The 16233-nt window shown below is 49.2% G+C and overlaps 1 protein-coding gene across 1 annotated transcript in view; it reads left to right on the top strand.

The window, feature by feature from the left end:
• The window catches only part of FARP1 (FERM, ARH/RhoGEF and pleckstrin domain protein 1), a 296737-nt gene that overhangs the window by 252900 nt on the left and 27604 nt on the right, over positions 1-16233 (top strand). The window lies entirely within an intron of this gene.

Consider the following 16233-nt stretch of genomic DNA (forward strand, 5'->3'; position numbering starts at 1 on the left):
CTGCGCCACCAGGGAAGTCCCCTATAGAAAATTCTTACGGGGTTTTTTTTTTAAAGACGTGTGTAGAAACAGGAGGAGTTGTCTATCTACTAAACACGCATTTGAAAAATGCCAGGAGATGATAGCAGACATTTTCTGCTATGTTCCGGGTGGAAATGGAACCCACTGTATACTGTATCCATCCTCACCACAGGTGAGAGTTTGGTTCAGAGTGGTCTCAGGGGTGTTCAGTGACTGTTAGGGGGCCTGCAGGAGCCCTGGACGAGGTGGTCCTGCCCCAGGCGATTCCAAGCATGAGATTCAGGCACCAGTTAACAGGTTTGCAGAGCTGCTCCCTGTGTTGGGAAGCAGATGTGCTCAGACGTCTGACTTTGTATGTTTTTGTTTTGTTTTGTTTTTGTGGTACGCGGGCCTCTCACTGTTGTGGCCTCTCCCGTTGCGGAGCACAGGCTCCGGACGCGCAGGCTCAGTGGCCATGGCTCACGGGCCCAGCCGCTCCGCGGCATGTGGGATCTTCCCGGACCGGGGCACGAACCCGTGTCCCCTGCATCGGCAGGCGGACTCTCAACCACTGCGCCACCAGGGAAGCCCTGTATGTTTTTTATACCTGGAGATAATTCAAGTGCAGCTCTCTTTGCTGTGATAGAAGGAAGGAGGAGACTTCACTCAGGTGCCCCAGGGAGGAGAGCACAGCCAGGACTGAGAAAGAACAGGTACAAGATCAGCTTCACTGAAGATGGGGAAAGACTGAAAATGCCAGTTTAGAGTCTTACTCTAGTTTGGTGCTATGAATGCAAGAGAAATACCACTTTTTGAAATTAAAAAAAATATTCTACAAAATCTAACTTTACCTTCCCAAAACTTACCGGAAGCCTTTTGATTGTGTTCTGCCATGTTGTCCCCTCATTCATACAAAGTTGAATGATGCTTTCATAATGGAGTCAAAGACCTTCCAGCTCTGGAGAAACCAATTAACACTTCATTTTCTGGCCAGTGAGATGTGTATTAATATAGTCTTCCTGTAGGCCCAGAGCATCTTGAGATGGTATCACTAGAGCAGTTTTGGTCCACATGGCAGTTGATTTAAATAAGGTTGGGGAGGGCTTCCCGGGTGGCGTAGTGGTTAAGAATCCGCCTGCCAATGCAGGGGACACGGGTTCGAACCCTGGTCCAGGAAGATCCCACATGCCACGGGGCAACTAAGCCCGTGCGCCACGACTACTGAGCCTGCGCTCTAGGGCCCATGTGCCACAGCTGCTGAGCCCACGTGCCACGGCTGCTGAAGCCTGCATGCCTAGAGCCCGTGCTCCAGAACAAGAGAAGCCACCGCAATGAGAAGCCCACGCACCACAATGAAGAGTAGCCCCCGCTCGCCGCAACTAGAGAAAGCCCATGCGCAGCAACGCAGACCCAGTGCAGCCAAATATAAATAAATAAGTAAATTTAAAAAAATAAACTAAATAAATAAGACCGGGCCGGTCACACACAGGAGATGTCCTCCGCCGGCAGCACCCTGGCAGCCCAGCATGGGGGCTTGCGCTAACGGCTGCTGTCGCTGGCAGAACAGCCTTTTCCTTGGTTCTTGTCCTCTCAAGGGAAAGAATTCAGACGAGAGACATAGAGCAGTTTCAAGTAGCAAGAGTTTTGTTAAACAAAGCAAAAATATGCTCCTGAGAAAGGACAAGAGTGGGCTGTCTGGAAACCAGAAGCAGTCCCACAATGGGGGTAGGGTTGGGTTTTTTAGAGTAGTGGTCCCTCCCTGTGTCCTGCGTCATTTGACTGACAAGTTGATTGACAGCTTTAGGTTATATTACTGCTCCCTTAGTGTGCAGGTGCTTACCCATACGCACCGAAGTGAAACACGGGTGGGGGGTGGAGGAACAAAAACTGCAATGCTAATTTATTATAATTGCAGCATAACGAACCCCGCCCTGTTACTCTGAGTCACCTTTTGGGTCTTGGTGCACCTGCACCAACCTGTTCAGGCAGTTTTATCTTGCTTGGTCCTGATAAGGCTGGAAACTTAGCGGTGGTCCTTGACCACAAGAGGGAGGACCTCTGGGCATGTTCTGATCACCAGTGTCCAGATGGGGGAGGGAAAGATGATCTCCATCCAGGACGGGGCAGGGACCTGCTCGTGCCTGACTAACTACCTAACACTGCCACCAGAGAACTTGGGAGAGCTGTATGAAACATTTCATTCTAGGAATGACGCCATGCTCTTGGACTTATCTGTGACCATAAATCTTTAGCCCTTATCTGTGAAAGACTATCCAGTGGCTTAAAAAGCACCTGCTGTAATTTATTTCCCATAGAATTTTCAGTAGAGTATCGTTCAGAGATCTACCATTTTATTCATGTTTTCCATGAAGATACCAGAAGCATGTTAAAGACTCAAAGCTAAAGAGAGAGCAGGTAGTCAATATGCAGCTCAATTGACTTGACCTTCAATAGCCTTACAACAGTGGACCCACACCAAACTGCTGACATTTATTGGGAGTCATTGTAAAAGCCTGCCATTAAGTTCAGCTAATCAGTTCCTCAAGGGCATGATGAGGAAGACCTGGCTCAGCAGGGGTTCAAGGCAGAAGGTTGAGTGTGATTGAGTTTAGTGTGAACCGATAGAATAACACAGAGAGAGATCAACGTCTGTTGTATCTGTAGCTCTCAACATTGGCTGCTCATTAAAATCACCTAGAACCTTTAAAAAAATAAATCTTGATGACCAGGCAGGGCCCCAGACGGTTGTATCAGAATCTCTTGAGCGGTAGGCCCTAAGCATCAATAGTTCCTAAAGCTTCTCAGGTGATTATTCCAACGTGCAGCCAAGGTCCAGAACCTCTTCCATAGACCGTGCCTCGTTAGAAGGAGACCAGAGCATGGGGAAGGATTGCCCCTTGGAACTAGAAGGCTCTGAGCTCCGTCAGAATGCCGTACCCAATTCTGAGTTTCACGTTTGAAATGGGATAATAGTAGAATGCATTTCACTTTTTAAAAATTGTTGGAAGTATGGGCATTTGGCCTAAAAGGGAGAAGCTTTTGGAAAATAGGATGGCCCTTTTCAGGCTGGTTGTATGAAAGAGGGCGTCGGCTCCTCTTAATTGTACCAGAGGACACAATTTAAACAGAGGAGTGAATTTCCAAAGAGGCGCCTTGTGTCCGAGTATAGAAAAAGGTTTCCTCTCAGTAAGCGCAGCTTGGCGATGAGAGGCTGCCCTACGAGGTAATGAGCTCCTCTGCCTCGGGGTGTCTTGAGCTGAGGTTGCCCATTTCCAGAAGGTACTTATCTATTGGGCGAAGCCCCAAACCCGGCAGGGCGTCAGGGTCACCTGGGGTTGATGGGCCAGAGAAGTTTTGAAAAAATACAGACGGCCAGGCCCTACCTGGCCCTCCTTAGTTAGAACATTGGGGTCAGACCCAGAAACTTGCATTTTAAATTGCTTCTTGAGATGACCGTGATGAATGACTTTTCTGAAACAACTGATGTAGGCTGCCTGTGACACACCGAAGATTCTCTGATTCCTTGGTTTGCATTTGGCGTATAACTCTGGTTTCTTCTATAAGCAGTGGCTGAATGAGTGAATGAAGAGTGCATGGGTGAGCCAGGTGGGTGGGTGGGGAGTGAGCCGGTGAGTGTCAGGCTTCGCCCGCTGGGGGCTTGTGATCTCAGGGGAGGGGGCAGCCTCGTGGGGCAAGGAAGGCCAGGCCCTCTCGTGGATGAGTGGGCCGTGTCCAGGGTGGGCAGAGGGCGTCACTGGCCAGTTCTGTCTTGGAGGACACGCGGGCCCTTAATGCCCACACAGAAGAGGCAACCCATGAGCCATATTCAATGAGAAGAATGGATCACATGGAGTTTATTAAGAAAGGCGTTTGCTCCGGGTTGTTGACTGACAGACGTGTGTGTGTGTGTGTGTCTGTCTGTCTGTCTGTGTGTGTCTGTGTGTGTGTTGATGGGAGACGTGGCCTGGCTCACATGGCGGGGGATGGCTGAGCCTGCATCCTCCATCACGCCGCCTGAGGTTCGCATCCAGCTGTCCGTGGCCTTGCCACGGCCTCATTTCCTCACCTGTAAGGTGTGGGGTGCGGTCTCCATGTCACAGGGCCATCACACCACTACATGGGACAGTGTCTGTAAAGGGCTCGGTGTCCTGTCCCACACAGAAAAAGGTGGGGAAGACGAACCATTTTTTACTTTTTTAATATTTTTTTTATCCATTTTAAAAAATTGTTTTAATACTTATCCATTCACTCATTCATTCATTTTGGCTGCGCCAGATCTTAGTTGCAGCCTGCGGACTCTTAGTTGCGGTATGCAGCATCTAGTTCCCCGACGAGGGATCGAACCCAGGCCCCCTGCACTGGGAGCGTGGAGTATTACCCACTGGACCACCAGGGAAGTCCCCAGACCATTTTTTAATGTAAACTTCTATAAATCGAAATCTTAGGTTTAGAGAAAAGTTGCCATGAGAATAGAATTTCTGCACACGCCTCTCCCCTACCCTCCTGCTGACGTCAACTTCTTATATCACTGGGCACAGTCGTCAAAACTAAGGAACCAGTGTTGCTTCTATTAAAAAGCAAAATTTGAGTGAGTAAATTTTCAAGGTCTGATTGGCTTTATTAGATGATTCATGAATGGGCAGCATTCCATCTAGCTAGTAGAGATGAGCTGGAGCTTTGGGAAGGGAACGGTCGTTAAAGGCAAAACAAGGAATAAACAAAAAACATTACTTTTGACGTAGGTAACCTACCTGGGGGACAGAAGGGATCTGTGTGGCAGGTGACCTCATCTTCGTTTGGGGATTGAGAAGGCCCACGTGACAGATGACCTCATTGGTGCTGCCCGGAAAATTCCTGGCTGACTGGCTAGGATTACATTCCTGGAGGAGGTTGTAACTGCAGTTAGGTTAGGTATTAGGTCTTGGTTTTAGCCCAAGTAAGGACCTGTCCTTTCTCTTTTAACACTACATTATTATCCACTAAACTCCAGACTTTATTCAGTAATAATATTTTTAATTATGGTTAATAGAAAGAAGTCTAAAGTTTACAATGCACCTCAAGGTCCCCCAGATTTGGGGCTTAAATATCACAGCCACCCTGCCTTTCTTTGCAGGCCTAAGTTAGGTTGTCATAAACTTCCATCAGCAGTGGGAAATTACAGGGCAGAAAAATTACCAGGAAGTTTTCCCAAATGATTAGACTGGACCCCAGCTGAGTAAACACACCTGCCCGTGTCCAAAGGGTGGTTCTCCTAAGTCAACACACCTGAGAAGAGGCTGGACCGTTTCATTCTGGCCCAAGTTGCCCTGTTTCTTCAAAAACAAGGAAACAGAACAGGTTCAGTGACTTCTGAAAACATGCAGAACGCTTTTCCCTTTGAAAGTAAGGACGTTTTACTCAGCTGTTCAAATGCATTCAGAGAAAGCCTCTAAAGATCTTTGGTCTCTGGGCAGGAGCCCCAGATTCCAGCCCTGAAATGACTGACAGGTGCTGAGGACAAACTGGCCAAGTCATTCCCCCAGAGATGGATGCAGACCTGCCCTGGAACAGTGCGTCTTGGTGGGTTCTGCTGGGGACGGAACTCGGCTGACAGCTGGCGGGGAGCTGGGACCCAAGGAGGGGCATGCAAGGAGGCACTCGGCGTTGGCTGTGGGCACCCAGCTTCGAAGAAGGATCAGCTGGGTTTTTTTTTTTTTAGAAGAAACTTGAGGTAGCGTCGTCGCTTGGTAGGAGAGCAGAAGTTCAGCCAAGAGGGCTGGAAAGACCCCAGGTGGAAATTCACCAAGTCTCAGGGCTCGTGGGACAAAGGAGAAGCAAAGGGGAGGTCCCTGGAGCTTTGAGCATGGCTGACTGGGAGGATGGTCGTGAAATTAAGAGCAACATGGAAGAAGAAAAGGGAAAAAGCAAGTAAAGTGGAGGGAAGAGGGGCTTGCTTTGGGGCGCATCAGTTTCGAGGGGTCGATAATGAAGCCGTACAGGTGGTTGGAAACGCCAGTCTCCGACTTGGGAAAGAAATCAGACGCAGTGGTGTAGATGTGGAAATTATCCACAGGAAGAATCAGATCTTTAAGGAAGAGAATGTTGAGACACAAGAGAGCCGGGGACAGAATCTTGTTGAATACACGTTGGGGGGCACCTTGCTATACTCATGGCTTAACGGCAGAGCAAGAGCCCGCAAAGGAAGCTGGAGAAGCCACCGGAGATTTGAAAAAAGAATGAGAGGGCGGGGGTGGAGGGTGCCAGAGGGGAGCGTGGGTTGGAGAGTGACGCCAAGGGGGCAGAGATGGCTTGAGGCTCCCCAGGGTGCAGGTGCAGCCTTAGGATGCCGGGGGCTTCTGTGGGGAGGAGAGACAGGACGGCGTCCACGAGGGATCGGGTGTCCATCCAGAGCGGAAAGGAGGCTCCTCTTCCAGGGCCGTGGCCGTCTTGCAGGCTGTGATGAGGAGTTTCCCTGGCGGAGTGGTTCTGCCTCAGCGTGGCTGAGCTCGAAGTGGAGTGGACATGGCTGAATGGGTGAGACGATCGTTTGTATCCGCCCCCAAAAGTGGAACATCTTTACAGAAAGAAGCACCAGTGAACCATCGTAGAACAAAAGTGAATAGAATATTTTTCTTATCATCCTACCAGCTCTGGGTATCATGGAGAGAAAAGCGTAGGGATGCCTCAAAAAAGTAAATATGGAATTACCATATGATCCAGGAGTTCCACTCTTAGGTATATACTCAAAAGATTTGAAAGAAAGAACTCAAAACAGGTAACTCGTACATCCGTGTTCGTAACAGCGTTATTCACAATAGCCAAAAGGTAGAAACAACCTAATGGCCATTGACATGTGAATGGATAAACCCAGTGTGGTCGATCTATGCAATGGAATATTATTCAGCCTTTAAGAAGGCAGGACAGTCTGACACCTGCTACAACGTGGATGAACCTTGAAGGCATTATACTAAGTGGAGTAAAAGCCAGGACAAATACTATATGATTCCGATTCTATGAGGCACCTGGAGTAGTCAATTCATGGAGATGGAAAAGAGAATGGTGGCTGCCAGGGGCTGGGTGGAGGGAAATGGGGAGTTCGTGTTCAGGAGATACGGGATCTCAGTTTGGAAAGATGAAAAAGTTCTGGAGAAGCCTGGTGTTGGCGGTTGCACAGCAGTGTGGCTGTACTTGATGCCACTGAACCGTACACCTAAAAAATAGTTTCGAAGGGAAATGCTAGGTTGTATATATATAGCCACAACTTTTTTAAAATAGAGAAAAGAAAGTCACAGGGAATCCAGTGCAGGATAAGACCAGAGGCTTCAAAGCAGTGCCTTGCACACGAGGACCACCACACCTGCGGGTTCGCTGTGGGCACTGCCAAGTGCTTCCCTGGATTCACTTCCTGGAACCTCACGGAGGGTGGCGGGTGCGTCTGCTGATTGAATTGCCTCCATTCTGACCCAGGCAGCCTTCGCAGCCAGGCCTTGGTGGGTTAAACTGAACATAAGACCTCAGTTTAAAGCTAAAATGGTACCTAAGCGGAGAGCTCAGCTCTTGTCATCTTACTGATTGAGAACGCTGTTGAGGGTGGGTGGGGCTCACCTGTCCAGGTGCCTCTCCATCTGAAGGCGGACCTCACAATGCCAAGTCTCACTTCTCGGCATCTTCCTCATTCTTGGAGGCTCTTTTCATCTCCCATTATTGTTTCCCTTCATGGCCCTACAGCTCTGTGAGGGCCGTGGGCTTTATTTTAAACAGGTAGGGAAGTAAAAACAGGCTTTTTTACCTTTCTTAAGTGACCCTGTGAGGAGTGTGGTGAGCGATCATCCCAGCTGGGCAGATGCTGTGCTTTTATCCTGAGGTGGAGACCTTTGATGTTAATTAACACAGTCTTCTCTGACCTGTGTTGGAACTTGGGATCATTATGGGAAATGTAGAAAGGAGCCCTGTGACTGGACAACCTGTTGTCATGAGCTTGTACGCCCAAGGGTCCTGTAAGCAGGGTGGGCAGAGACCCTGTTCTTTTTACCAGCCCCCGGGGGCTGCAGTGGCCACCACTCCCAAAGGCAGCTAGCTGGCCCTTCAGTCAGAGCAGTTTCTCACAGCATCCTCTCTCAAGAAGGGTAGCGTCCTCTTGTGGTTGAGGCAGGAGCACATGCCTGTACCACACACATGCACACACCTCCCGCCGCTTTCAACCCAGAGAAACACACGTGCACACGCCCCCCCCTTCAACCCGGAGAGTCTGCCCCCCACGCTGCATCTCAGGATCACCGAGGATGGACCGGACCCTGGCCACCATACTTTTGAGAGGTCACCAGTGGCTGATGCTTCCTGCCACAGCGTGCAGCACTGGCTGGCTTTGCCCCTGCAGGTAGTTTATGTGAAATGAACGCTTTGGTTGCCCCCAGAGTTGATGTCTGTGGACCGTTTCCCACATCCACATGAGGAAAGGCTCTGATTTCTATGATATTTTGTTGTTGCCCAAGATCAAAATATTTGTGAAGGTTGACTGCGGAGAACCCCTGTAATTATTTCATGGAGTAATCATTCCCGCCCCGCACGCTTTCTTCACGGCTGGATAATTCTCATGGGCGGCGGGCTCCTGTTCTAACCACGGTGCGCTTACTGCCGGCAATGACAACGTTACTCTTTTTTTTTTTTTTTTTTTTTAATTTATTTATCTTTGGCTGTGTTGGGTCTTCGTTTCTGTGCGAGGGCTTTCTCTAGTTGTGGCAAGAGGGGGCCACTCTTCATCGCGGTACGCGGGCCACTCACTGTCGCGGCCTCTCTTGTTGCGGAGCACAGGCTCCAGACATGCAGGCTCAGTAGCTGTGGTGCACGGGCTTAGTTGCTCCGCGGCATGTGGGATCTTCCCGGACCGGGGCACGAACCCGTGTCCCCTGCATCGGCAGGCGGACTCCCAACCACTGCGCCACCAGGGAAGCCCACAACGTTACTCTTTTAGAGTAAAATCAGCTGCGGTGCCTTATCTCTTGGAACGTTCTTGTCCGATGTTGAATCCCACTGCCTCGCAGCCTTGATGTGTTCCCAGCATTCCAACCGTCATGAGTTTTGTCATGAGCAGGAAGTTAGGGTGACGACCCCTCATGTCAGGAATCCTGAGTCACTCTTGAATCCAGCAAAGTTGATTAACCGCATTGATTTTTCCACCTGTAAAATTGACTTAGCCCGGTTCAGAAGCCGTGGTTCCTCCCTCCCTCCTTCCCCACTAACCTCCGTCTCTCCTCTGACTTCCCGAGACAGTTACTGGTCACCTGCCCCTCACGGTTCACCCGCAAGCTCAGCTGCTGACGCTCACGTCTTAGCATCTGCCCAGACGGTCGTCTCCTCGGGGGAGGCGGGGGAGCTATTCCTGTGTCCCTTAGACTAGGGTGGAACTCGGGTGATATTTGCCTGTCTGAACGAATGTATGACTTCTCGTTGGTAAACTGCATCACAGCTCTTGCTAAGGCTCAGTTTTTGTTGTGGTTTTCAATCCTTTTATGCCTCAGCTTCCACACAGATTCTGAGACAGTTCACAAATGGAAAACAATGTAAGACAGGATAAACGAGGACCTCTAAAGCTGCGCTGTCCCATGCGGTAGCCACTAGCCCCTTGGAGCGGTTGGTTTAAAATAATTTAAATTAAAAATTCAGTTTCTCAGTAACACGAGCCATATTTCAAGGGCTGTGAGTCCCATGCGGCTAGTGGCTACGTATTAGACAGCAGACATAAAAGGCGTTTCCGTCATCACAGAAAGTACTTTTTCACAGCATTGGGAGGTACAAATGATTGGGTGTAAGATAGGCTGCAGGGATGTATTATATAACACGGGGAATATAGCCAAATATTTTGTAATAACTGTGAATGGAGTGTAAGCTTTAAAAATTGTATTTAAAAACAAAAGAATGAATAATACTCATTACACCAAACACAAGGACCACCACACAATCGGTGCTCAAAATACTTAACAAATCAAATTCACGAAAACGTCTTGGTTTCCTCCGGGGTAAATCTTGAAGATTGTTAAATTTGTCTGTTGTTATGTTTCAAAGACCCAGAGCAGAAGGAGGCTTGGCAGATGAGGATGGGCAGTGCTTTTACACTTAGAAAACCAGTATTCACAATGCAGTGTTCGCGGCATTACTATTAATAATAAACTTCCACTCGTGGGCACTTATTATGTGCAAACTCTTCGTGTACCTCATACCATTGCCAGGTTGGCACTATTAGTCAAAATAAAATGACTGCTCTGCTTTTCCCACTTGATCTTCAACATCAGGGCTTGGCAAACGACAGCCCGTGGCCAGACCTGCTCCGCCCCTGTGTGTGTTAATAAAGTTTTATTTAGAGCACAGCCGTGCCCGTCCTTTGCCCTGTTGTCTGCGGCTGCTTTGGTGCTCCATCAGCAGAGCTGAGCGGTTGGGACAGGGCTCGTATGGCCTGCAGAGCCTGCAGTACTTCCTGTCTGGCTCTTGACAGAAGAAGCTTGCCGATCCTTGGTGAAAAAGAATTTCCCCGGGTGTAGATCATAAAATGGGAAAAAGGCTCAGAGAGGTCAAGCTCCTTGCTCATGGCCACACAGCCCTTAAGTGACAGAGGCATGACTTGGACTTAGGTCTGAGCTGATCCATAGTTGGCGTCTTGGAAGCTGTGTTGTCAAAGCACAGGGTTTTGAACACCTGGAAGGGGGCTGGGACAGCATCTGCCATGACTTCCTCGTTCTTCAGAGGAGAGCATGAGGGCACGGCTCGCCCTGGGCCACACGGCAGACGCCGGCGGAGCCCCACCCAGCCCCCTGGTTTCAAGAATTGCGTCCTTCCTTCCCGCTCTGGCTCCGGGAGGTCGGCACTGCTGGCCCCTCTGCCCCGAGCACTCTCCAGTGGTGTTTGTCCTCCTCTCGAAAGTGGCAGGAAGCTCATGGCATCTGGTCAACGCTCGCCCTATGGTGACTTTGTCTGCAGAAGTATCGCCTTTGGGTCTAGAGTCTGAGAAGATGGATTTGAATTTTTTCTAATCTCTAAGAGTTTGTACGGCAAGGTGGTCACTTTCATTTCTTCAGCAAATGTTTACTGTGCCCTTACTGTGTATTAGGCACCGTTCTCAGCGTTCAGTGAACCAAACAGGCCACAGTTCCCGCGCTTTGAGAGCTTGTGTTCCAGTTACATCTCTCCCTGTGCCCTGCACCGAGGAGGCAGCCAGAAGCAGCCTGAAAAGACTTGGAAGCAGAGCCCGGGCAGAGCTCCAGAGCTCCTGTTCTGATTTCTACTCATGCCAAGAGACCATTGGGCATCTGACCCTTTTCCAGAACAGAAACCGTCAGTATTCTAGAGGTGTTAAAAAAAAAAAAAAAAAAAAAAGACCATAGATATGTATACGGTAAAACACCTTGCACGTCTACGGTATCTTTTAAAGCGTTTTCCCTTAAATTGTCTCCTTGGACAATCCAAACAGTCTGGTGGGCCTATCCCCATCTTTATGCCTATGGAAAATAAGGCTCTGAAAGGGAAGTGCCTTGCCAGAAGTTCTTCAGTGTAAAGCTAGGGAGGACCACACCCCTCTTCTTTTTTTTTTTTATAGATTTATTTGCTTCATAACTTGTTTTTATTTTTTGGCCGTGTTGGGTCTTCGTTGCTGCGCACAGGCTTTCTCTAGTTGTGGCGAGCGGGGGCTACTCTTCGTTGCGGTGCGCGGGCCTCTCATTGCGGTGGCTTCTCTTGTTGCAGAGCTCGGGCTCTAGGCACGCCGGATTCAGTAGTTGTGGCACGTGGGCTTCAGTAGTTGTGGCACGTGGGCTCAGCAGTTGTGGCGTACGGGCTTAGTTGCTCTGCGGCATGTGGAATCTTCCAGGCCAGGGCTCGAACCCGTGTCCCCTGCATTGGCAGGCGGATTCTTAACCACTGCGCCACCAGGGAAGCCCCACACCCCACTTCTAACTTTCCCTGGAGCCCATGAACCAGGAGGCAGAAACAGTAACTGTTAGCTTTTTCTCTGGTTCTGCCTAGAGCAGTGCTCTCCAGTGGAACTGTGCTGATGGAGATACTCTGTGTCCGCATTGTTCAGTGCAACAGCCATTAGCCACATGGAGCTCTTGAGCCCTTGAAATAGGGCTAGTGTGCCTGAGGAATTGAATTTTTAAATTTTATTTAAAGTTAAAATTTAAATAACCATACGTGGATACTGTATTGGACAGCACAGTTTTGGAGACGTAAAGGGGAGGAACTCTGAGTGGAAGACAGACAGTGGACGCAGTCTGCCTTTCCCATTAGGACCGAATGCCCCACCATCCACCTTCTTAGAAATCAGAGTCATTGATTTAACACGCAAGACTCAAAGGCAGTTCTCTGATCCCTCCGCTCCCTGCTTCAGGCAGATCAGGGCTACTTCCCTTGTGTAAAAGCTTTTGTTTGGGGCTTCCCTGGTGGCGCAGTGGTTGGGAGTCCGCCTGCCGATGCAGGGGACGCGGGTTCGAGCTCCGGTCCGGGAGGGTCCCGCATGCCGCGGAGCGGCTGGGCCCGTGAGCCGCGGCCGCTGAGCCTGTGCGTCCGGAGCCTGTGCTCCACAACGGGAGAGGCCACAGCAGTGAGAGGCCCGCGTACTGCAAAAAAAAAAAAAAAAAAAGCTTTTGTTTGAAGAAGATTTTCATTGGTTTTAAAAAGAAGACTGTGCAAAAAGGGTTTAAAGTCATTACTCTCAAAATAAACAATGAAACTCACTGGAGAAAAGGCAGCATGATCTACCTGGAAAACAGCTTGGAAAAAATACACAGTGGAAGGAAGTTAGAACAAGATATGGATCATGGGTGTACCATGGTGGGGTGGGGGACATGTATACACTTACTTTTTTAAAATAAATTTATTTAAAATTTAAAATTTCATCTTTGTTTCAAAGGCAAGAAAGACACTGTGATCTTCCCACTGTATTCTGCCCTGACTCAGCTTCCCACTGTCTACGTAGGGTTCCAGGGACAGTGGTGGTTGGTGATTGTTTCCTTTTAACACATGAGTAAAATTGCCTGTTCTCGGGCACATGCAGGAGTTATTTTTCTTGGATTATCTGCTGTATTCCCGACTGTGTTAGCCCACTGTGCTTTAAGAGCAAGCTACTTTTTTTAGAAAAACAGAAATGATTTTTCCAATTGCCTGAATCGCAGGTGGGTTTCTGCTGGGAAACACTTGAGAGAGAGCGCTCGCCAGGCCGCTTATGAATTTGAAACGGCCTTTCTGTTCTGCTGCGTTTTAATACGTGGCCGTCAACAGTACTGAACCCAGGTCTCATCTGGCTGCTATCAAGCCTGCCTGTGAGTGGGCTGTAACTTGTGCCTCTTATTAAACAGGACCTGGTGTTAAACCTCAGAAGAAGAAAAGCCATAGCTTTAAGCGACCCGGTAGTGTAACTGAAGGTGGAAAGCATGAGGCTGCCGTGTCCCACCTGCACTGAAGGACAGGATGGATCCCTTACCTGTCACTGCCGGAGAGAAACCGTGTACCCTGGCCCAGTGGGGACACCTCTCGCACAAAAGCCTTCCCCACAAGTGGGGATGTGAATTAATGTTCAAATTAATGGGATTTTCCTCTCCAGGGATTTCAAAGGATATTGAGATTCATCAAAGAATATTGAAATCCACAACTACATTACATGCGGCTAATATATATATAATATATTTATAATATTTGTATATATATACACATATAAAAATCTATTACTTTGACTAATTTGTTGGCTTTTTGAACCCAGTCACCCTCCCTACCCTACATATTAATGGAAAATTTGTCTTTACTCATTTGCTCATTTACATATTATTCTTTTATTTACATAGATACACAAGCACACACAATCACAGCCTTTTTTTTTTTTCCATTGAGAATCATAGGAGCACAAGGAACAGTAAGAATTAGGGCATGATGTTTGTTTTGCAAATGAGGCCTAAAAATTCACAAAGTTAAGTCTGTTTTCCTGGGGTCCGAGAGCACCCCGGCACAGAGCCGGGTTGAAAAAGTCAGCCTTCCCGCTCCAGGCTGCATGGTTTACTTTTATGTTTTAATCTGATGAGATGGTTCTTTGTTCTGAGTGGGAGGGCAGGGCCAGACTTTGGTCTGCCTGTGTCTGAGCTGCTGACCAGCTCACATAGTGGTCAGTGAAATGTTTACGGAGGGTTGGGAAGACTCAGATTCCATGTGAGTGAGTGAGTGAGTGAGTGAGTGAGTGTGTGTGTGTGTGTGTGTGTGTGTGTGTGTATGTTCAACCTTGTGCTGAGATAATGTGTAGTTGCTCCCGGGAGCACATTAATTGTGGTGCCCAGGTCAGAATTTAGCATCTGGAAGGCTTCTTGGTACATGGGTTTCCAAAGCGAAATTGTCAAAAGAATTGTCAGCTGCCTTGCCGCGTGGTAATTACCCAGACAACAAGTATGTGTCCCCATCTTCCAAACAAGGACTCTTTTCTTGTGAGGTTAACATCCAGAGGCTGGTCCGGGAGAGTTATAATTACTTTTTTTATGTTCTCCATAGTAAAGTGACCTTTTTTTTTTTTTTTTTTTGGATGCGCCGCACGGCATGTGGGATCTTAATTCCCCAAGCAGGGATCGAATCTGCGCCCGCTGCCTTGGAAGTGTGGAGTCCTAACCACTGGACCGCCAGGGAGTCCCTAAAGTGACCTTTTAGCTCTTTACAGTAAAGCCAGTGCTTTGGACTTGTGGATTTGCTGGCATTAACACGTAGAGGAAGTGTAAAACACGAGGGTAATTCTGTACAAGGCAGCAAGAGCATCAGGTCTCGTCCCCTTTCCCGGGAGCTGACTCCATGTTCTGGAACCAAGCGGGGCTGGCGCTTGCCGTGTGCTGCAATGGGGAGGGGACAGGCAGGGGCCCGAGCTGCCTATGCTAGCTGCATGAACTTCCCAGGCCCCAGCCTGTTGTCCCCACATGGCCTAGAGCTGCCCCGCCTCGGTGGATCGACATCAGGGTGTTCCCTGCGCACAGGGGACCAGTGATACCCAGAGAAGTTTCTAAAATGAAAGTAAAGACGCTGAAGACTTAGAGAAACAGATGAGGTTCTGCTGGTCAGCCGATGCAGGAAGGAAGGTCTCCTTGCGTCTGGGGTTTTAACATCAGTACGTTTTCTTTTAATAAACAGTTGGCAAAGAAGAAAGGAAGGAAGCAAAGTCTGTCAGGTTTGGCCTCCATCACGGCACCCGCCCCGCCTCCCAGTCTGCTTTGCTGCTCTCCGTTTCCCTTGGGTCGCGGTGCTCTCCGTGAGAGGGAAAGGATCGTTCAGTGCTAAAGGGAGCTGAGACCCCTGTTTCTCCCCTTTTGCTCCCACCCGCGAACCAGAACATTCTCGCTAAAACATTTAAATTATCTCCTGTGGATGTTTAACTAAAGCCCTTTCTCATGTGTGTTGTCAAATGGCACGTCCATTTGGAAGTTTGGGGGTCAGTGATCTCAGTTCCAGGGTAATAGCTACAGACCTGGAAATCAAGTTTACATTGTGTCTTGCCTCCTTTTACTGACATCAGGCCGTTCTGGCTCAGCAGTTAGGAGCTTCCTGTGATGTTGAAGGGGCGGGGTGGGGGTGGGGGGTTCTGAACAGCAGGAACGACCCCACTTCGGGCGGGAGCTCCTTTCTGCCCCAGGTGTGTCAGGAGGAGAGCAACCAGTAACTTTGCAGCCGCACCCAGACGCACGCAGGATCCCCAGGATGGCCAAACCATAAGCATCTCCATCGTGACTCGATTAATAGCCATGTGCCAAAAATCCAGAGATGCTACGACCCTGTAGCTGACGGGGCGGAATAATACTTGATCGCGAGCTGAGGGCTGTCTCGGAGGGAAGGCTGGTCTCCGTGAGACGCCTGAGCATTCTCCACTGAGCCCGTTTTGGGGGAGAACGTGACCCGATGGCTGAGGATCAGGGAGGCGGACCAGTGGGGATAACCGAAGCTCCTAGCTTGAGGCTGAGGCAAGGCAGCCACTTCATTAAGGAAGGAAGTGGAGGAAAAGACCGGGTTTGGGCAGCAATTAACTCTGTGCAGAATCCCTTGAGTCTGAGGTGCCTGTGGGTCACTCACGCAGTTCCCTCTCGAAGGTATGAAATAATTACCCAGGTTACCGAGGCATAGATTTGGCATCGTGAATTGAAACCACGGGGAATAGAAGGGCTTGCTTAGGGAGAAGTAGAAAGCGAAGAGAGAAGAGAACCAGGGCTGGGTTCCCAACACAGAGACATCTTAGGAGTGGCCTGAAGAGCA

Source organism: Mesoplodon mirus (assembly GCF_964341445.2).
Source record: "Mesoplodon mirus genome assembly, chromosome: 17".
Lineage (NCBI taxonomy): Eukaryota > Metazoa > Chordata > Mammalia > Artiodactyla > Ziphiidae > Mesoplodon > Mesoplodon mirus.